The sequence below is a fragment of the Delphinapterus leucas genome, chromosome 9, assembly GCF_059928025.1.
Source record: "Delphinapterus leucas isolate spDelLeu-1000000601 "Yukka" chromosome 9, BTC_Dleu_Yukka2, whole genome shotgun sequence".
NCBI lineage: Eukaryota > Metazoa > Chordata > Mammalia > Artiodactyla > Monodontidae > Delphinapterus > Delphinapterus leucas.
In genome coordinates, this window is record NC_143137.1 from 26,633,892 (window position 1) to 26,653,490 (window position 19,599).

The window sequence follows — 19,599 nt, forward strand, 5'->3', positions numbered from 1 at the left end:
TCTATGATGGAATTTAGAACTAAAGATGATCCTCTTAGTTTATTGGAAAAAATCCAATATTTTTACTTTTTTTTTTTTCAATATTTTTACTTTAAAGAGAAGTTCGGTCTTGACTGTGTGGCTCAGAGTAGTTAAACGACTTTAATCTGATGTAAGCCCTCTCCCTTGACCACTAGTTACACCTTTGAATCTTAAGCCCTGACAAAGCCAGTGAAAATTATCTCATTGAATGGCCTTTCCCTTCTCTGTGAACAGCCTGGTTGGCTGACTTGATCTTCTCTCTCACTTTCCCACTTTTTCTTTTTCTGATGACTCGGGTTTGGCTCTAAACCTTTACAACATCGTTCAGGATCAGTGTATACCACAACTTGTGTCACCTTCCTGGACCTGTCTCCCCTTGACTGGTCTGTCCTTCAGCTTCAGCTTCCTGCCCTATGGTTTTGCTCAATGGGCTTCCCATTCAATTTTGTCATTCCATCTCCTAAATCTGAATATTATATAAGAACATCTTTGGTGTTATGCTTCCCTCTTGCCTGGTTTCATATCTGGCCTCTGTGGGTTCCTAAAGAATAGGATAACATTCTTCACCCTTTTCAGGCCACTTCTGATGAAAAAGCCACCTAGAGAGCCACAGTCATCCCCAGTATGTCAGCAACTCCAAACACAATTCACTTCTGGTCAGAGGAGCACAGGAGAATTGTAATACATCTTTTTTGTTTTTGAGTGAATTTATTGTGGCAACCTTCATTACTTGAGGCATTTTAAGTGTATGGACAACACCAACATTAAAATATGCTGGAATCAGAGGGGAAAAAACAAAGGAATAAAAATAACCAATTATTTGGTGAGCAAGAACTGGTATTGTATTTTCTGGAGTAACTACTTCTTGCCTACAACTTAGAGTTAACAATCCCTGACTGGCATGAAGTGTCCCTTTTCTTCCCCCCGTGTTGCTGTCCTGTTTCAGGTTCAGGCACTGCATATGACCAGTAGAGTTGTATATAGCTAGAATCGATTTTACTTAACTTACAATTAGCAAGACTGTACTCAGAGCTTGACCTATATGAATATAATCCTTGTGGCCTGAATCAAGCGCTGTTATTACCTTTGTTGTATAAATAATGAGCCAGTGCTAAGTCTATGGAATAAGATAAACCTAATTTTGATCTTAGCTCATCAACTTCCTAGATGTCTAATGTTGGGCAAGTTAACTCATGTCAGTGTCAATGCTTCCATCAGGAAGACTGCTGTTTGATTGGCAAAAGAGGCTATCTTATAGACAGAGTAAATTAAGGTCTCAGAAGGTTATCTAGGTAAATCCCAGTCATCAGAAGCATTTGTCTAGGCTGTAACTGATGCTGAGGACAGGATGAGAGCTATTTCTATTGCACACATACATACACTTTCACAGATGCATGAGAAAAGGCAGTGATGACTTGGACTTGGTCTTCCCCAAGAAAACCAAGTGAATGTTAAGTGTCATAAGTTTGCAAAGGCAAGAAGGAAAATGTAACAATGGCTATATGGTACATTCCCCCATATCAATTCGGTGGAGACTTAATGGTCATTAAATACAGATGTCAATACACCATAAATGGAGTTAAGCACCAGCTCTGCTAGAATTTCCAGGAAAACTACATCAAATCCATGGGCTTTCATTATTTCAGTTTGGGTTATATTTGTTAGTGTGAATCTTTCTACATGACCAGCTGGTTTTGTTAAGCAAATACACAAATAACAAGAGGCCCAAGATTAGCAGAAGATGGGATTTATTCATTTTAAAGACATTTTATATATACAAAATTTTGCTATTCACTGGATTTATTATTATTTAAGATAGATAATACCTGACCTCATTGTGTTTCCAGCAGAGAAGATAAACATTGATTAGATATACAAATAATAAATTAAAGTCATGAAAAAGTAACAAAGTATGCTATGAAACATAAGAATAGGGGTGGCCTAGTTAATAGCTTCAGTGGAGTTGGGGGAAATATTTTTGGCAATCAAGTTCAAACTTGCCTGAAGAATAGACCTAAATTATTATTATTGTTTTTGCTCTAAGAACTTTTGTTATACTGCAAAGGAGATGACAATTATTTTTATCATGAGATATAATGGAGTTTAAGCTCTGCTGCTGAGATCTACGATAAGTGAAAGTTATCAGAAAACTAAGCATTTTCCTAGATAGGGAAATAAGTCAGCTCTTTAGATACCACATACCAAGCATGGCTTGGGACATCTAGACACCGTATTAAGCCTGTCTCGATCACTGAATATTATATGGCCTTGGATATGATACCTAAAACCCTGTGTCTTCCTTCTTGAAATAATAAATAATAACACCATTCCAGTTTTATAGTGATATAATATAGATGAGTAAAAGCTATGCAAATTCTCTATTTGAAGGTTGTGTAATAATGATAAATGTAATTATTATCCTGATTGATAGCAATGTTAATCCTTAAAAAATTAAATGAAAAAATTCTACATTGCTCTCATAGCAAAATTCTTGGTGTAGGTAGTCGATAATGCTATTTCCCTTCCACTGTCTGTTCTCTTTCTTGAGAAGTAAAATATGCATTCAGACAGAAAATATCCATGTCAGAAAATGTGGACAGTAGTCAAAAGTAAATTAGCAGCCTTTTTCATGAATATTTAAAATAGCCAGTATGAAAGCCCACTTCCATTTGTACTAATTTTTGTCATTTTAAAAGTCATCTGTGGTTTAGGCTCATGGAGGATGAGTCTTAAAGAATTTATTTTCCTCCACAGCATAATCAGTTTGCAAAGAAAAAACCTATAAAGCATTTTCCTACTAGCAGCACTAATAAGAGAAAAATCTGATCTTCAATTCATAATAGCCTAGCCTGATTTTTAAATTAGGGGCTCCTAATCTCAGAAAATAAACAAGCTACCCCCCACCATGTTTCTAGATAGCAAGATTGGGAGGGAAGGAGATAGGTAGATGATAGATGATAGATAGATAGATAGAGGTAGCTTGTTAGATAATTTTCCTTCTTGTCCTACCTATCATAATGGCCAATTGCAATCTATGGCCAGGTTTCCAATGACTAAAGAATAGAAGAAAAAGATTATTGATGCCTGAAAGAATTCTGTTGTGTTGTTCCTCTTGGGGCTTAATATATCTCTACTGCATAAGAATGAAACATGAGATCTAAGTGTAGTATTTCCATTTCAGAGTAGGGCACCAGCTGTCTTCTTAAATTTCCATGCCACTTAATCTGGCTCTTAGGCTTGGTTAGCTTTCGATTCACAAAGAAGGCAGCAACAGCTACACAGGGTCACATTTTTAGCAAGGTCTCTGAAGTAATGAAGTGTACAAAGTATGCTAACAAGGAGAGCAGCTAAGTTAATTCCTTGAGGCAGGTGCAAATATATGGCTTGAAGAGCCACTTTTCAGTGCAGTGCAAGAAGTGACCTGTGAACAGGAGGCGTTAACAGCGGAAGGCAAGAATTTGAGAGTTTCTCAGCATCGTTCAGGGATTATCACTCAATTTGCCTTTTGCTCATGCTAATGCGGAATTTACTACCTTGCAGGTCCACTTCCAGCTACATAAATCAGAAGATGTCAGTACCCCCAAGACAGTCACCTAGAGAGCTACTCACATCAAAATCGTCTGCCGCGTCGACCATCTAAATGCACAAAGTAAACCAGCAAAAGGTGTCGTGTGGGTATGTCCATTCTAATCGCCACCATGATTTCTCAGACGCTACTAGTATACTTGTCAAAATTTCCAAGTCCTTCGTGCCTATGCTGGGTCAGAGGGGAAAAATGGAGATATTTAAATAGGACGTGTTCCAGTTTTTTAAAGAGGTCAAGTAACTTGGGCAGAACATGATGGAAAGAGTTTTAGAGTTGAGGATACCGCCCCCAAAGTAACTTCTCATCTGACTTCCTAATACGTGCTTGTCAGAGAAGTTGGTTTATTAATATCAAATCCCTGAATTAAGCCTAGACTACATAAGCACACACAGAAAAATACATGGAAAACAAAACCTCTGATAGTTACCAAGAAGCCATATTATTATTCATGTGCAAACCTTACACCTTTTTAAGATGAGTAAGTAGTTGATAGGCATAATCCACAATAAAGCATAGAATTAGAATCACAGAATATTAATGCTATAAGCTATGCTGGTATGTTGCTCCTGTACTGCCACTTTAAACGCTGTGCAACAAAACACCCCAAAACCCCGTGGCATAAAATGATAACCATTTGTTCTCTTGGTTCTTGGGGGGCACCTTTACATCCATTTTTATTATTAATTTAATTCCTATGAGAACAACACTATAAAATGGTACTGCTATTCTCCCCATTTTACATTTGAGGATATTAGACACAGTCACAGTTTACTCCATCCCTGACAAATTACCTAAGAGCAAAAAACATAAAGTTTGGGGTTAATCTTTGGTCTATATAATTCATTTTTAATTGGCCATAACTGCCTTAACATTGGATTTCAGAATATTTTTTTTTAATTTTTAATTTTTTTTTTACATCTTTATTGGAGTATAATTGCTTTACATAATGGTGTGTTCGTTTCTGCTTTATAACAAAGTGAATCAGTTATACATATACACATGTTCCCATTGTTCTCTTGTTTACAGATCACCTAGCATGGCTTTGCCTGTTTGCTGGCAGTGGGACTTCTGAGCCTCTGCCTCACGCTGTGGGTCCTTCCAGGTCTGCTTTATGAGTCTCATTCTAGGCCTGCAGCTACTTCGGGATGTTCTTCTAATGACAAAGTTTGGAAGACCCCAGATACATGAATAAAAACATACAATGTTTCTTAATATTTAGGCTCTCCTGCCAGAACGCACACACGGTTACTTCTCTCAAACTCCATTGGCTGGAGCAGGTCACAAAGAGAACAAGCATGCTCCTCCCAAAGAAGTGGGTGGGGGAGTGACTACAGCTGAACAATAAGTGATTCTACTCAGGCTTTAAACAGTAGCCCAATCTCCTTCACAGAGAGGAACATTGGAGGTGCAAACACAAGCATGCATGTAGATGTTATGCGTATGTGACGTGTCCCAGGCCACACGACGGGATAATTTCCAAACTGGAATAATAACTATGTGTTCCATATTTTAAAATGGGAAATTCCAATATATTTTAATATAGTGCCCTATATGATATACTGACATTTTTATCAAGTGATAAAATGAACCATTGCTTTTTGATTGCTCACTGGAGACAGCAGGAAGGGTAGGTTTTGAGCTTTTTTAAAATTGATGGCCCTTTCTTCCACATCGAGCAGACAGACATCCACAAACACACACACATCCACACATATATAGTAGAGGAAGGGGTGGGTAGAGAGGAAGGGAGAAAGAGACCACTAACATAGAAATGTAATTATTCACTGAATTTAAAGCTAAGCCAGTCCTAACTGAGTTTGGAGCTGCGTTTTTTTTTTCTTCCTAAGAGTTTAGGAATTTCAAGGACAAGATAGAAACTGCTAGGTGGTCCCCTTACCAAGTGTGTCATTTTGTTAACAGGAATGTGAAGTGTGGTTTGATAATCAGGGCAACAAACCTAGCAGAGCCAAGAATTTGTATTCCTCTTCTTTCATAGGGATGGAAAACAAAAATTAGCATTTTAAAAAATTTACTAGATTCTTTTTTTTTTTTTTTTTTTGCGATACACGGGCCTCTCACTGTTGTGGCCTCTCCCGTTGCGAAGCACAGGCTCCGGACGTGCAGGCTCAGCGGCCATGGCTCATGGGCCCAGTCGCTCCGTGGCATGTGGGATCTTCCCGGACCAGGGCACGAACCCGTGTGCCCTGCATCGGCAGGCGGACTCCCAACCACTGCGCCACCAGGGAAGCCCTAGATTCTTTTTTTTAATCTCAAGAAAGCAGGATGTGCTGACAAGATAGGTTAATCAGAGCTATAGGAAGGAAGAACATTTTCTTTCTTGACATAAGCCCTGTGAGTATCAAAAAAGGAATTGCTATAACAGAAAAAAATACTATCACAGCTATGACTGGTGATATGTACGGAACAGCCTGCAAATCTCACCCAGCATCACTCTGGAATTCACCCACCACACATTTACTAAGCTGCAGATGGTCGTCTTGTTTTCCACAGGCAGATATCTCTAAACTGTTGGAATTACCCAACACTTAACTTTCTGAACAAGTTTTTAACATTTTCCCACAGATTTCTTCTTTAATGCACTGGATGTTGAAAGACCCCATAGTTAATTTACACACTGCTTTGCAACCCACTTTGATGAACCCACCTTGTGTCAGTTTGTTAACGGAGGCAGAGTATGCAATTAGTTCTACAAAGCAAAAGGCAAAATTCACAATTTCTTTTTACTTTTAAATTTATTTATTTATTTTTGGCTGCATTGGGTCTTCGCTGTGGCACACGGGCTTCTCATTGCGTTGGCTTCTTTTGTTGCGGAGCACGGGCTGTAGGCTCACGGGCTTCAGTAGTTGTGGCATGCGGGCTCATTAGTTGTGGCTTGCCGGCTCTAGAGTGCAGGCTCAGCAGTTGTGGCACACGGGCTTAGTTGCTCCTCGGCATGTGGGATCTTCCTGGACCAGGGCTCGAACCCGTGTCCCCTGCATTGGCATGCAGATTCTTAACCACTGTGCCACCAGGGAAGTCTCCACACTTTCTTGACAATAATCATTCGACTCTGCTTAGAACTTTGAGTTGTGCTTGTGTCCAATTTATACTTTGGTTTCTTACAAGATTTATGATGACTATCATAGAATGTGTCTTCCAGATACTTCCCTCACTTTGAGTTTCCATTAAATTAATGGAAGGATTCACATGTTCCAAGAAACACCACATTCTCCCCATATGCAAAACGATTAATTTTTCCTCTGCAGGAATTCAAATTAATATTCTCAGCTCATGAAGGGAGGGGTTTGGTGGCTTAAATATCTTTAAGACAAAGTTGGCCTTTCTGTGGCTAAACAAAAAATGTCTTATTTTTCCCTTCCATCACTAGTTTGCCTTCATCTCCTAACAAAAATAGAAGAGTTAATCGGAGAGAACAAGAGTCTTTTTTGATATGATTGTAGAAGGGATGCAAAAGGAAAGGATAGAAAGACCAGTGTTTTTCTTTTTCATGAACTTTATGTTATTGATGAAACATATTTTCCAAAGCAAGCAATCCAAACACCCACCTCTGCTTCCAGCACACCTAGCCTGTGTTGGAAAAAAGAAAATGAGGTACATAGACGGAAATTGAAATTCCATCTCTGCAAATAACAGCCTATGTGACCTTAAGTCAGTTATTTATGTTTTAATTTCCTCCTTGTGATGAGGATAAAATAATATATGCAAAGTGTGTGGCCCTTGGTGGGTATTCAGTAAATGATAACACTTACTGTATCATTATCTTTGGAAAAATAGTAGTATGTGGCAAGCAAGAAGATTTTAGCCTTTGGAGTCAAGATGGATCTGGGTTCAAATTCAGACTCCCCCACTGGCTATATGAAGAACCGCTGATGGGTTTACACTGCATGAGATTTCATTTCCTAATTTTTATAGGGTCAGACGGTGTGGGGAGAAATTTTTGGCGCCTGGCCCCTTGCTTGGCAGACGGTTGTCACTCAGTAAATGTTAGCCTCCAGTAGTAGTGATAAAAGTAGTAGAAACAGTACTCACAGTAAGCCAGTGAAAATCCTTATCTGATAAAACTCTTTTTTTTTTGCGGTACGTGGGCCTCTCACTGTTGCAGCCTCTCCCATTGCGGAGCACAGGCTCCAGACGCGCAGGCTCAGTGGCCATGGCTCACGGGCCCAGCCGCTCCGCGGCACGTGGGATCTTTCCGGACCAGGGCACAAACCCGTGTCCCCTGCATCGGCAGGCGGACTCTCAACCACTGCACCACCAGGGAAGCCCTGATAAAATTCTTATAATTTAGTTTTCTTCATACAGTATTTTAGTCCCCATTCCAGATAAAAATACACTGAGATCTTCCTGAGAAACTCTACTGAAATCAAGTTTCTCTCCTGACACCTCATCTATCCTAAACACATATATGGCTCTAAAAGAAAACTCATAATTGTCATTGTGACTTTCTTTAAGGATCCCTTCCATCCCTTCAGTCCTAGGGGGTGAGCTCTCATAGGTGGGGAGAATCACATGCACTAGAGAACCCCAGGGTGACAGGGAGGGAAAGGTCTACTCTCTCATGCTTGCCTTCTTTTCCTCCATGTTTCTTTGATTTCCTGGGGCATATTGTCAAGTGAAATGTCTCCCTGGAGAAAACCCAAACATTTTAAATTTGAAAGGTAAGACTGAAAGAGAGAAGGAGCGCTCCGGACTCACAGGCAGTTGGCTGCCTCAGTTAACGGCTCACCCCCTGACAGCTCAAGCCATGGAATATGCAAAGCTGTGACATTGCTCTTTCAACATCCCATGAGGTTGGTGGGGAGGACAGTTTGCTGTAAAGATTAGTCTCACTGAGCCACTGATTGTATATTCTGATGCTTATCCAGGAAGGTAACCATTATGTTCCAGCAAGGCAGACATAAAGTAAATCTTATTTCTATTTAGAGGTAACGGGCAGAAAGAAGGAACAGCAAGAATCATTGTTTTTGTCTGACACAATTCTTAGGGTTTCTTCAAATGTTGTTGACATTTGTAATTCAGTTGATCAAATTTGCCTTTTCACTCATTTTTATTTAAGGAGATGTTTTTTTAAAGCCCTCCTTTTTGTTTGTATGGTGCCAACAAAACTGATGATTTTAAAAAAAGGAAATTCATTCAATCAGTGTATCTCCTGAAGTACAAACTTCAGTTAAACAACTTGTTTGATTGATTTCCCCTCTGCCACCCTGAATTAACCAGATTAATTTTAGATAGTCTCATTCCCAAACTTCAATCAAAGGATGTTTGTAGGTCTGGCTACATAGGAATCATCTTGGGAACTTTACAATAAATACAGATTCTTGGGCCCATTCCTGATACTTCAGAATCAGAAGCTCCTGTCTCAGGAATCTGCATTTCAACAAAGATCTTGACCATCAGTGACAGTCTTAAATTTCTCATATATATGAGAACTGGTAATTCAGATGAAAAAATAGAGATTTTGGTAGTTTCCTCAGAATCTTTTGCTCTGATTGCCTTGATGATTTATCAGCCAGATTATTTGACCAATTCTTAGAATATAAGTAAGTATATGTAACAGTGTTATAATTTCAGAGAACTAGCTCTGAAGCCCATGGGGTAATAAGCACCGGGGTCGGGGAGCATATACTTTGGGGGTTATTCTCTCTCCCTCCATCCTCATCTGTTATGATCACTGATGTCTTTCTACATGTTTTTCCCAATATGGTAACTAAGTAAATGGATGGGTGAATAACAATGCTGTGCTCTAAACAGCATCAGGGATCCTGAGAAGAAGCTGGATTTGAGTGTCCTTGTGAATCATTCTGAGCCTTGGAAACTCTGGCTTCAGACAAGAAGACAAGACAGCTGTAGCATTGTTGTAGCCAAGATGGCAGAATTTCCAATTGGGCTGTTGACTAAACTCTCTGCAATACCTGGAGAGACCCTTGTCATAATGACCTGACATTACTGTCCAAGAATGTTGCATCTCTAATTACTGCCAAAGTCAGTCATTTTACTGGCTCCATGGCTGAAAGCCTCAGCCCTTAAATCCAGCTAGATTTTTAGCCAATCTTTGTTGTTAGCCAGAAAGTGAGGGTGAAAGATGTGTATCATTAGTGTAAACCTTTTTTCCAACATGGAGGTAGATGGGGCAAAACACAGTACATGCCCATCTCAGAGAACCATGTTATTGCACACAGGGCAGCAACTATTTTGTAGGAATCATCTGGGAGAACAGGGCTACAGGCGTTAAAATATAGGCATGTCAATTTCTAAAGTATTTAGAAAAATGATCATTTTTATGTAAGAATGTCAGCAACCTGGTAACAGACTTTTTTAAAAGGCAGTCTGTTCTGTTAAAATGTCCCAATATGAGGCAAATATGGGGTATTTTTTCCAAAGTAGTCACTTGGAAAAGGAACAGCTGCAAACATTTAAAAGGGTCTGATGCAGCCCTGAGACATCATAGCAGGATACTATTGGAAATCTTTGCAGCTGGGATTCTTGAGCAGCAGAAAGGTTCACATAGCAACTAGTAAGCTACAGAAGAATGGTGGCCAAAAGGTGTAATGATTGTTTAAGAAAAATAAAGCTTCTTTGGTTGCTCTGCTACAAATAGCCACAAAGCAGAAATGCCTTCATAGGAATCATACAAAGGATATAAATACAAATCTACTTTTGACGTGGTTCATCATGCTTGTTACAGGACTCACAATATGAACTTATATTTATCCTTCATTTGTTTGGTATGGTTGTTGATGCCAAATCTAGTTAGGATGATCTATAATGATAGATGGATGGTATATGGTACCCACTGATTATCTTCCCAGCCCCTCTTCTTTGGAACTGCCACCCTGCCCACAGGGTGAGCCTTCCTCATCTCTATTTATACTATATATCCCCTATCTTCAGCTCATAGCTGATTAGATCAGAACTAGATATCTGACCCAAGATGGATTAATCTCATTCTCTCTTCAGAATTTGGTTTTATTTAAGCTAGCTTGGAACTTACACATGGTAAAATTTACACATATCCACTCATATAACGGTGCTATAGAAGGACCATATTGGATTGCTTCATTTCCTTAAACAGCGTAGGAACTGAGAATTAAAAATAATGAAATAAAAAGAGTTTAGAAACAGTTAAACATGATTCTGTGACACACTCTCTTCTCTTCCCACCCACTGATGTTAAAGGGAGAGCCGTGAACCACCCCTATATCACTGATGTCAGAGCACATTTTATTAATGATAAGAGTGATAATGTTTTTGTCATTAAAAACAGCAAAATGATTTATTGTTTAATATATTCTCAATGATAAAAAAAGAATGCAAATGCAGGCAGAGTCCCATTTTTACCGTTGGTTCTGCCTCTGACGGCTGAAACCGTGAATCACTAAATCGTCCGCCAGCTGACGCCTCCCCACCAGGGCTCCCGGAGATGCTTGCATAGAGGACAAAGCCAGCGGCCCACTCTGCATTACTAAGTGCCCTGTTCCAAACTCCTATCCTTCGAGACCAGGGACGAATGACAGGTTTCAAGAGCTTCTTTACCTCCTCTGGCCTAAGGCCTCACCTAACTTCAACCTCTTTCTTCTATTTTTAGTTCTGATGCCAAATCAATCAACCAACCAATTAAACAAACAAACCTTGGGGGGAAAAACACTCGATGAAAAGAGTCAAAATAACCCAGTTTCTCTCTAAATAACATGCACTCCATGATCTTTCCTCTGGGTTCTACTTGGCTTTGTATCACAGTGCCTCTCAAACTTTAATGTGCACACAAACCAACTGAGGATCTTGTTAAATTTCAGATTCCAAGTTGGCTTCACTCTCTAGTAGGGCTGAAATTCTGCATCTCCAGCAAGCACCCAGATGATGCTAATGACCGTCACTTCGAGCATCAAGTTTTAAGGTCAAGTGAGGAAAATGCTTCAGACTGTATTAACCAAATGGGGGAGAAAGAGAGAGTAGTAGGGGTCCTTAAAAGAGGGAGTCCCAAGTGACGTTCAAAGAGAACCCATCACACAGACACGGGAGTGGCCAACTTCTCCTGAATCCCATGGCTGCACGGCATTCTGGGTTTGATAAATATCTCAACTCCAGTTCAGGAGTGAAGTAAAAGGCAAAAAGGAGGTATGATTCCCTTGTGATCATTCCTACATAAGATTTCTCATCTGAATTGTTGGTGGAAGACTTTTAAGGAGACCAATTTATAAGACCCAGAAGAACCACTGAACAGCATCTTGGTGTGGAGACCCAGGTCTGTGTATGTTTACATGGCCCAAGAGGTGATTCTAATATCTTCTCCTGGTTAAAAACCCCTGAATAGTAATTAGAGTGTACCCCTAACAAATATATATCTGGTTTAATAAAATGAGGGTCTATGCATATCACAGCCCACGTTAGCACTTTATTGCTAGGTCTGATGGTAATCTCATTGCCTAAGAAAATCTTTTTTAATGGGTATGTCCCTACCAATATTTGGAAAAACATTATTTTCATATGTTATTGATATGTAATACTTTAATTATATTTATAATGTTAAGTACACAAAATATAATTTAACATGTTTTTTAAAAAATGATATGAATGGTTGTAACTGATCTAGAGAACAGGATTCCTTTCTAGGTCTCTAGGTCCCTTATATATGAATAGTTCTCGGTAGTTTACAATTTATTTCCATATATAGCACCAAATTTATTCCTGCAAGGACCCGATAAAAATACTGTTACTTTCTCTTTTATAGATGAGGAATTTGAGACAGATAATTTAAGTATTTGCCCAAAGTCACAAAATTACTAAGTGGCAGAGCTAGGATGTAAATAAGGTTTGTCAGATACTTATCCTCAACCTCTGTGATGTACTGCTAGTTTTTAAATCAGTGTAAAAACTTTGAACAAACAAATCTATTATTCAAGTCTTATTGAAAATTGTCTTTCATTTTAAAAAACTTAAATGTTTGATTTACAATTTTCTGTCTTAATCATAATGACAATTTGATCAACACTCTTTGTCCTTCTGTCATATTTTGCATCCTCTGTTCTCCATGCAAAGGCCAGATTGAGAGTTGAATAGCAGAAGGAGATGAAACCAGAATAAAATAAACAGAAACCATTTCACTGGTAACAGTGTCCCAGTATTCCCTTTTAGAAGAAGAGATTTTTTAAATGGGTTATTTTTATTGCCATCTGTGAAAAATTCAGTTTCAATTACAAAAAAAAAATTTGAAAATAATTTATGGAGCAAATTTTGCTCTGAACTGTGAAAAAGTTTTGTTTTTAACAGAAGGATGTGGAAACTGGTAGAAGTAGTCACGTTTTTCCTAGGAAGTGATCTTGATGTCACAGAAGAAAGCAGAGGATCCAAATGCATTGCAGGCGAGGGGGAAAATATACTCACATTTAACTCACCACTGCAGAGATTTTACCTCCTAAAATTTATTTGTGTAGTTACAAAATTCTGTAGCAGTTGAATGCCATTCCTCTTAGCTCAGCAGCTATCTCTTGAATTTTCTTCTCTATGAAGCCAATGCTTATTTCTGTCAGAAGACTCTAAATCACAAGTCATTTGACACTTCTAGTTTATCTTCTTTAGCTGAAAAGGTTAATTTAATGCTTTCTACGCTGCATTTTAGAAACAGTTCTGAGAGCAGCAGCTTCATAAAAGGAAAAGTGTTCAGAACATGACATTTTACTCACTTGGATTCCAAAGCCATCACAAGGTTTGCCCTCATAAGCCAAGTCTAAGCCTTTGTCTCCTGTTGAAATGTGTTGCCCCGTCACCTCTGTGGTGCATCCATCTGTGGCCCAGTTCCCCTTCCAGATTCAAGACTCTCATCCCCCAGAGCATGTGTGTGTTGGAGGCGGAGGGCTCACAGCTGAGCCTTTTCTGGAAATTTCCCTGACAGAAGTAAGTTGCCTCATGAAGGTTTCACTTAATCCATGGAGTACTGACATGGGAGATACAGAGGCCCAGCCCCCTTGCCTCTATTTGGGCAACTGGAAGATCCATCCCCCAACCGAAGTGCCCGATGGGACCAGGGAGGTTACTGCTACAAATGTGTCCCCATTAAACTTCTCCCTCTGCCCAGTCCCGTTTCCCTGTTTCCTCACAAGGGTTGTTCCCAAGAACACTCCCCAGTGAAGCTCCTGTGTGCAGACCTCAGAGACTTAGGGTCTTGGGTCCCCACCTGCACCACCGCCAGTGCCCTAGAACACTTGTCCTCATTATAAAAACATCGTTCCCTTCATACATGAGTCCCTTCATTCACCAAATATTTTTCAAGTTTCTACTGTGTCAGGCATAGGATTAATTGCTGGGGATACGGCGGTAAATCAAAGAGATGTGATACCTGGCTATGGAGATTACATTCTGGTGGCGTGTAAAAGAAAAGAAACAGTATTTTAAATGAATTGTAATAACATGCTATAAAAGGAGAAATCCAAGAAGGGAGGGCCAAATCCATTATTGTGGAGCTAGGGAAGAGTATCTGAAGGCAATGATCTCTTGCTGAGAAGTAAAAGGTAAGTAGGATGACCTAGGTTGTGGGCAGCAGGTACACTCCACGTAGAGAAAACACTGGGTTTTGAGAGCCTCAGTATGAGTCACTGAAAGAGTTTCAGTGTAGCTGGAATTTAGAGGGCAAAATGTGGGGTGGCAGGCATGACAGCCATATTAAAGTGTTCCACTGAAGATTTTTTAAGCATATTTTAACAGCCCCATTGAGGTAGAATAGATATAATAAATGACATATATTTAATGTACAAAATTTGATAAATTTTAATACATATACACATCATCATCGTCACAGTCAAGACACTGAACACATCCATCATATCCAAACATTTCCTCACGCCCCTTTGTAAACCCTTTCTCCAGTCCTCCCGTCTTAAGGTAAACACTGATATATTTTTGCCACTACAGCTAGTTTGCATTTTGTAGAATATTCTACAAATGAAATCACATAGAATATTTTGTTTGTCTGAATTCTTTCACACAGCATAATTATTTTGTAGTTCATTCATGATGTTCATTATCAATGTTTTATTCCTTTTTATTGTTGAGGGGTATTCCAGGGTATGGATGTACCACAGCTTGTTTATCCATTCACTGTAAATGGACATTTCAGTTTTTAGTTACTACAAAAAAAAGCTGCTATGAACATTCATGTATAAGTCTTTGTGTAGACAAATGCTTTCATTTCCCTTATGTAAATACCTAGGAGTGGAATGGCTGGGCCATGTGGAAAGTGTATATTTGACTGTGCAAAACTGCCAAAATTCAAAGGTTGTACCATTACGCCATCCCACAAGCAGTGGGAGTTGTAAAGAAAACACCTTGCCCCATATCAGAGTTGGAATTAACTAGAACCCGCTGGACCTCCCTCCATAAGCCACGCTACTGCCCTGACTTCTGTTACTGCCTGTTTCTCCTCTCTTGGTGATAGCCTCTTTCCTCTCTCTGAGGTACCTCATAGCTCTCCTGACTCTTCTCATTGTCTTTACTATCAAAAATTGCTCACAGGGGGGGCTTCCCTGGTGGCGCAGTGGTTGAGAGTCCGCCTGCCGATGCAGGGGACACGAGTTCGTGCCCCCGTCCGGGAAGATCCCACATGCCGCGGAGCGGCTGGGCCTGTGAGCCATGGCCGCTGAGCCTGCGCGTCCGGAGCCTGTGTTCCGCAACGGGAGAGGCCACAACAGTGAGAGGCCCGCGTACCGCAAAAAAAAAAAAAAAAAAAAATTGCTCACAGGAAGAGAAATAAATGACTGATAATGTCGTTATCCTACAGCACTACAGCAATATAGATGAAGAATAATTAACGGAACAATGAAGGTGATCAGGATTGAAGGATAGAACTGGGAGTGTTACCGAACCCAGGTCCAGCTGCTCGCCTCTTGAGAGCCAATTCAAGAGACAAGTGTTGGTAGGAATGGAAAGCTTACTTTATGTCGGAGGCTGGCAACTGGGGGAGAGGGTGGGCTCCCGTCTGAGAACCAACTCCCGATGGCTACTCAGGGGACAGGGGCTTTTAAAGGAGAGTTTCGGGGTTGTAGGCGGAGAGAGAGAGCAAAACAGCACAGTCAGACAGTCATCTTGAAACCAGTCACGTGGTGGTCTGATTAGTGTCACCTTGGTTGTTTTAAGTACAGTCAATCTTTAGTTCCAGGGTTTGTTCCCATTTCTTTGAGGCCAGTTCTCGGAATTCTGTGGAGTAGCTTATGTCATGGCTTCAGTTTGGTCCTCATGTAGTCATCCTCACCTGGTGGGGCTTCAGTATCTGCAGAACAGCTCACAGGAGATGGCTCAGAATATTATCTGTAATCCTTAAGGAGGAACTAAAGGTCCTTGACTATGCTTAATGGTGATTATTATTTGGTCTCCTTTGACTGTTTTCCTTTGTTTCTGCATTTTCTCACTTCTCTGATTAAACTTATTCTTCCGCTAAAGTTTTTCCACAGACAAAAGGCAGGCTGAGGACATGGGGTGGGGGAGGGCAAGGACCACAGGGTCCTGCTCCGTTTCAGGAGAACCTAACATCCAGGAAGTTTTCTTCCTGTAATTATCATATTTACCTCTGATATCTGCCAGAAACAGATTCTGAGTTCTAGATGCCTTGATCTGTACTATCTTTCTACCACAGGAAAAGTCTCATATGTGAAAGTCCTCAGTAAATGTTGACTGACTGACAGACACTTAGGGAGTGACCAAAGACAGGCGATTAAAATCTCTAACCTCTACTTTTGCTTCTATACAATTAGTTTTTAACTATTTCAACCCCCTGTGTATTGAGGAACCTAATACATGCACAATATGAAACCTTGGTCCCAGGATCTGAAAAAGCCCTACAGCAGTTCTATAACACCTGTATCCCAATTCCCTGCCCTAGAGGGCAAAGCTTTTCAAATGATTAAGCTAATCTTGTTCGAGTAGAGGGAAGCTACTAACACACCATTGTAAAGCAATTATACTCCAATAAAGATGTAAAAAAAAAAAAAACCTTGACATCAGACTGGTAGGTGTTTGCACAGGTAATTGTAAGATTCTCACCTAAGGAGAATATATATATGCATCATGTTAGGTACAAGGATAAAACCAAAGTTAGACAAAATATGTTGCCCATTTATCATCTATGCCATTTTTATAGCTCGTAGCACCTTTGAGTAAGTCTCAGACCTGGAAATGCCCACCTTGGCCCAATACCTCATGTCCCTTTCAAGTCAAGAATCTCCTACTGGGTCTGACCAGTGACACATCTGTTGCAATGAGCTGATGAACAGTAGTAGCAAACCTCGTGGCCTTAGGTTAAATTCTGCAGGTGGAATATCCAGTAGATTGGTATCTAAAGTTAACTTCTGAATCCTCCCTAGAAACAGTAGAGGGTAACATTACTCTATTTGAAGCGTGGCATTAAGCACTTCACAAACGTTACTTAATTCATTTCCACAAAAACTCTGTGACTTAGGTAGCTCAGAGAAACTGAAACTAAAAGTTTAAATAATAAGCCCAGCATCATAGATCTAATAAAAACAGAGCAGGTCTGGAGACTGAGCCTTTGACCTCTATGCCCTCTTCACAGCCGCAAGAGTTCATATCTGGGCAAACAGCTTTGGTTGTGATTCTGTTTCAGCCCCTTTCATGCAAACTCCTCACCTCCAAGGCAAATGTCTACTTAATCCAACGGTAACTCTCCCCACTAAATATTAGAAATTCCTTCCTTTTTTTTATGTCACCCAACTTTTCCAATGTGTCTTGGTTAAAACTCAGAGGTAAAATTCAACATAATTTATTTCAAATTTGGTACACCTTATTCTACAAGATACTCAGAACCATTTTGAAAAGTAAAAGGAGATATTTATACCAATTAATGGTGATCCTAATGTTATTTCATGTTATAAAATGTTTAAAGTTTTCTATCTTCTGCCAACCAAAAATAAAACTACATGCCAGTTGCCAGATTGATTAAATTTTAGCAGTATATGATTTTCTCTTTTCTCCTATTTTCGGAATACAGGGAATGTTAGATCATGGTAGCCTCTGAACTCAGTTGAATTATGCTTGATATTTATATTTGATTACTCCTCACTAAATATTAGAAATTCCTTCCTTTTTTAAAATGGATGCTCTTTCCTTTCTAAATTAGAAATTCAAGAAAAAATTATAAAGAACAGGATGAGATCAGATATCAAATTAATAACTTCTCTAATAAACAGAAAAATTAAAGAGGTCTAGTAGATTTAGTTTAAGAAGACATTGTTGAAAATGTTTTTGTCAGGCACTGTGCTGTACATGAATTGCAAAAAAACACCTTTGCCTTTGGAAGTTAATTACCTTGCTCAGAAGTTCTTTTACATCATAAAATACAGGACCGGTATCACAATTTTTCTACTTATTTTTGTTGTAGCTTAAAAACAGATAATCTCAGTTAACTGACTTCACTGAACTAAACCATTTTCAACAATTCCTTTACAGAAAGTGATTCTGAAAATGAGCAGTTTTCCATAATGTCAGAGAGCGATTTAGCTGGAAATCATCCATTACCATTAATAGAATTTATATAACTCAGTTTTACTGCCATTAAAAGGTCAAATCTGAAAGGCTTTGTTAATGTTATTTCCTTTCAAAGAAGTTGTTTCTGTCAAAAATAATAAATTATAGAGCTCGTAAATGATCATTAACTACTCCCTTAATCTGTAATCATTATTTTTAATCTGACTTTAGAATTTTGCCCCACTAATGATATAGATATATCATGCATATGTGTATATATATATATATATATATATATATATATATATACACCTTTTAACTGTAGAGACTGCCTACCAAGTGAGATAATTAAAGGCACAGCCTCCCTTTGCAGAAGGAATATTTTCCATTGAAATGCCTTCTAATCAACAATCCCTGGTAAATGTCTTCTCTTTGAAGAGCAGGAGGCAACTTCCTAGAAGCTTTATCCTGGACTCTCTCAGTGATTGATGATCTCCAATGGTGTTTCGTCAAGCAAACTGGGACGTCATGAGAGTAACAGAATAAGAGCTTAAGCTTGAACATAGCCCAGCCTGCCAGTCCTCTGTTAGGAAGCCATCTGTTAGCAACCTTGCATCATCCCCACCCTCTATCTCAGTCAATTGACTGCTGGTGTCTGAATTGCGGGTGGCTTCTTTGCTTAACTCAGATGCATTGTGTCTTGATTCTTTTTTTTTTTTTTTGAAACTCCCTGTATAAACAGGCCAGGATAATGAGTAAACAAACAACAAAAAACCTTCAGTTACAGTTTGATTCTCATTCCCAAACACACAGCCATGCCTCACTCTTACAAAAGACAGGCTGATCTGGATTGCGTCTCACTTAGGAAAATGACCACCTGACACTAGTTGGAGAAGTGATAAATCTCCAAAGTTTAATAATCACAAATCAAAAAAAAAAAAGCCTGGATTTCCCTCCTACTAGAGGCACACTGAAAAACAGAACCACAGTGTGCAAGGTCATTAACCAAGTGCATGTATCTGCCAGAAAGTTGAAATCGCACCTCACAGTTTGCTGCCAGCAGGATTTCTCCTCGCAACCCCATGGCTGTTTGAAGTGCAGACAGAATGGAGTTGCACGGCCAGCTTTCTCCATATGGGGTACAGCAAGGCTGTGCAGAGGAAGAGTGCAGAATGTAACTGCTTTAGGAAATGACTTCTAGCTCTAGTTCTTCTTTGTTGTATCAACATCTAATTTACGTGGAAAAATAAACACCTACGAATGAATTCGATGTTCACAGAACAAAAACAGTGGGGATTCATGAGTAATGTCCATGATTGAAACTCCGAAGTGCTGAAAGGGGCAGTTCTTAAGTTTGTTATTTTGGGAGGAAAAAAAATGTATATGACGCATGATAAAGTAGAGAGTTTAAAATGCAGTAGGCATATACTCTGCCAGTTTTGTGGTGCAAAATCCAACCCCAAAATACAGCTGGCATGTCTTTCTTTCTCACATTTCTACAG

General features: G+C 39.4%; 1 long non-coding RNA gene across 1 annotated transcript in view; it reads left to right on the forward strand.

The window, feature by feature from the left end:
• LOC115801700 (uncharacterized) overlaps window positions 1-19,599 on the forward strand; it is a 200,190-nt gene that overhangs the window by 122,704 nt on the left and 57,887 nt on the right. The window contains exon 3 of the long non-coding RNA XR_004022033.2: window positions 3,562-3,696. This is a non-coding gene — a long non-coding RNA (uncharacterized LOC115801700). The remainder of the gene's footprint in view (window positions 1-3,561; window positions 3,697-19,599) is intronic.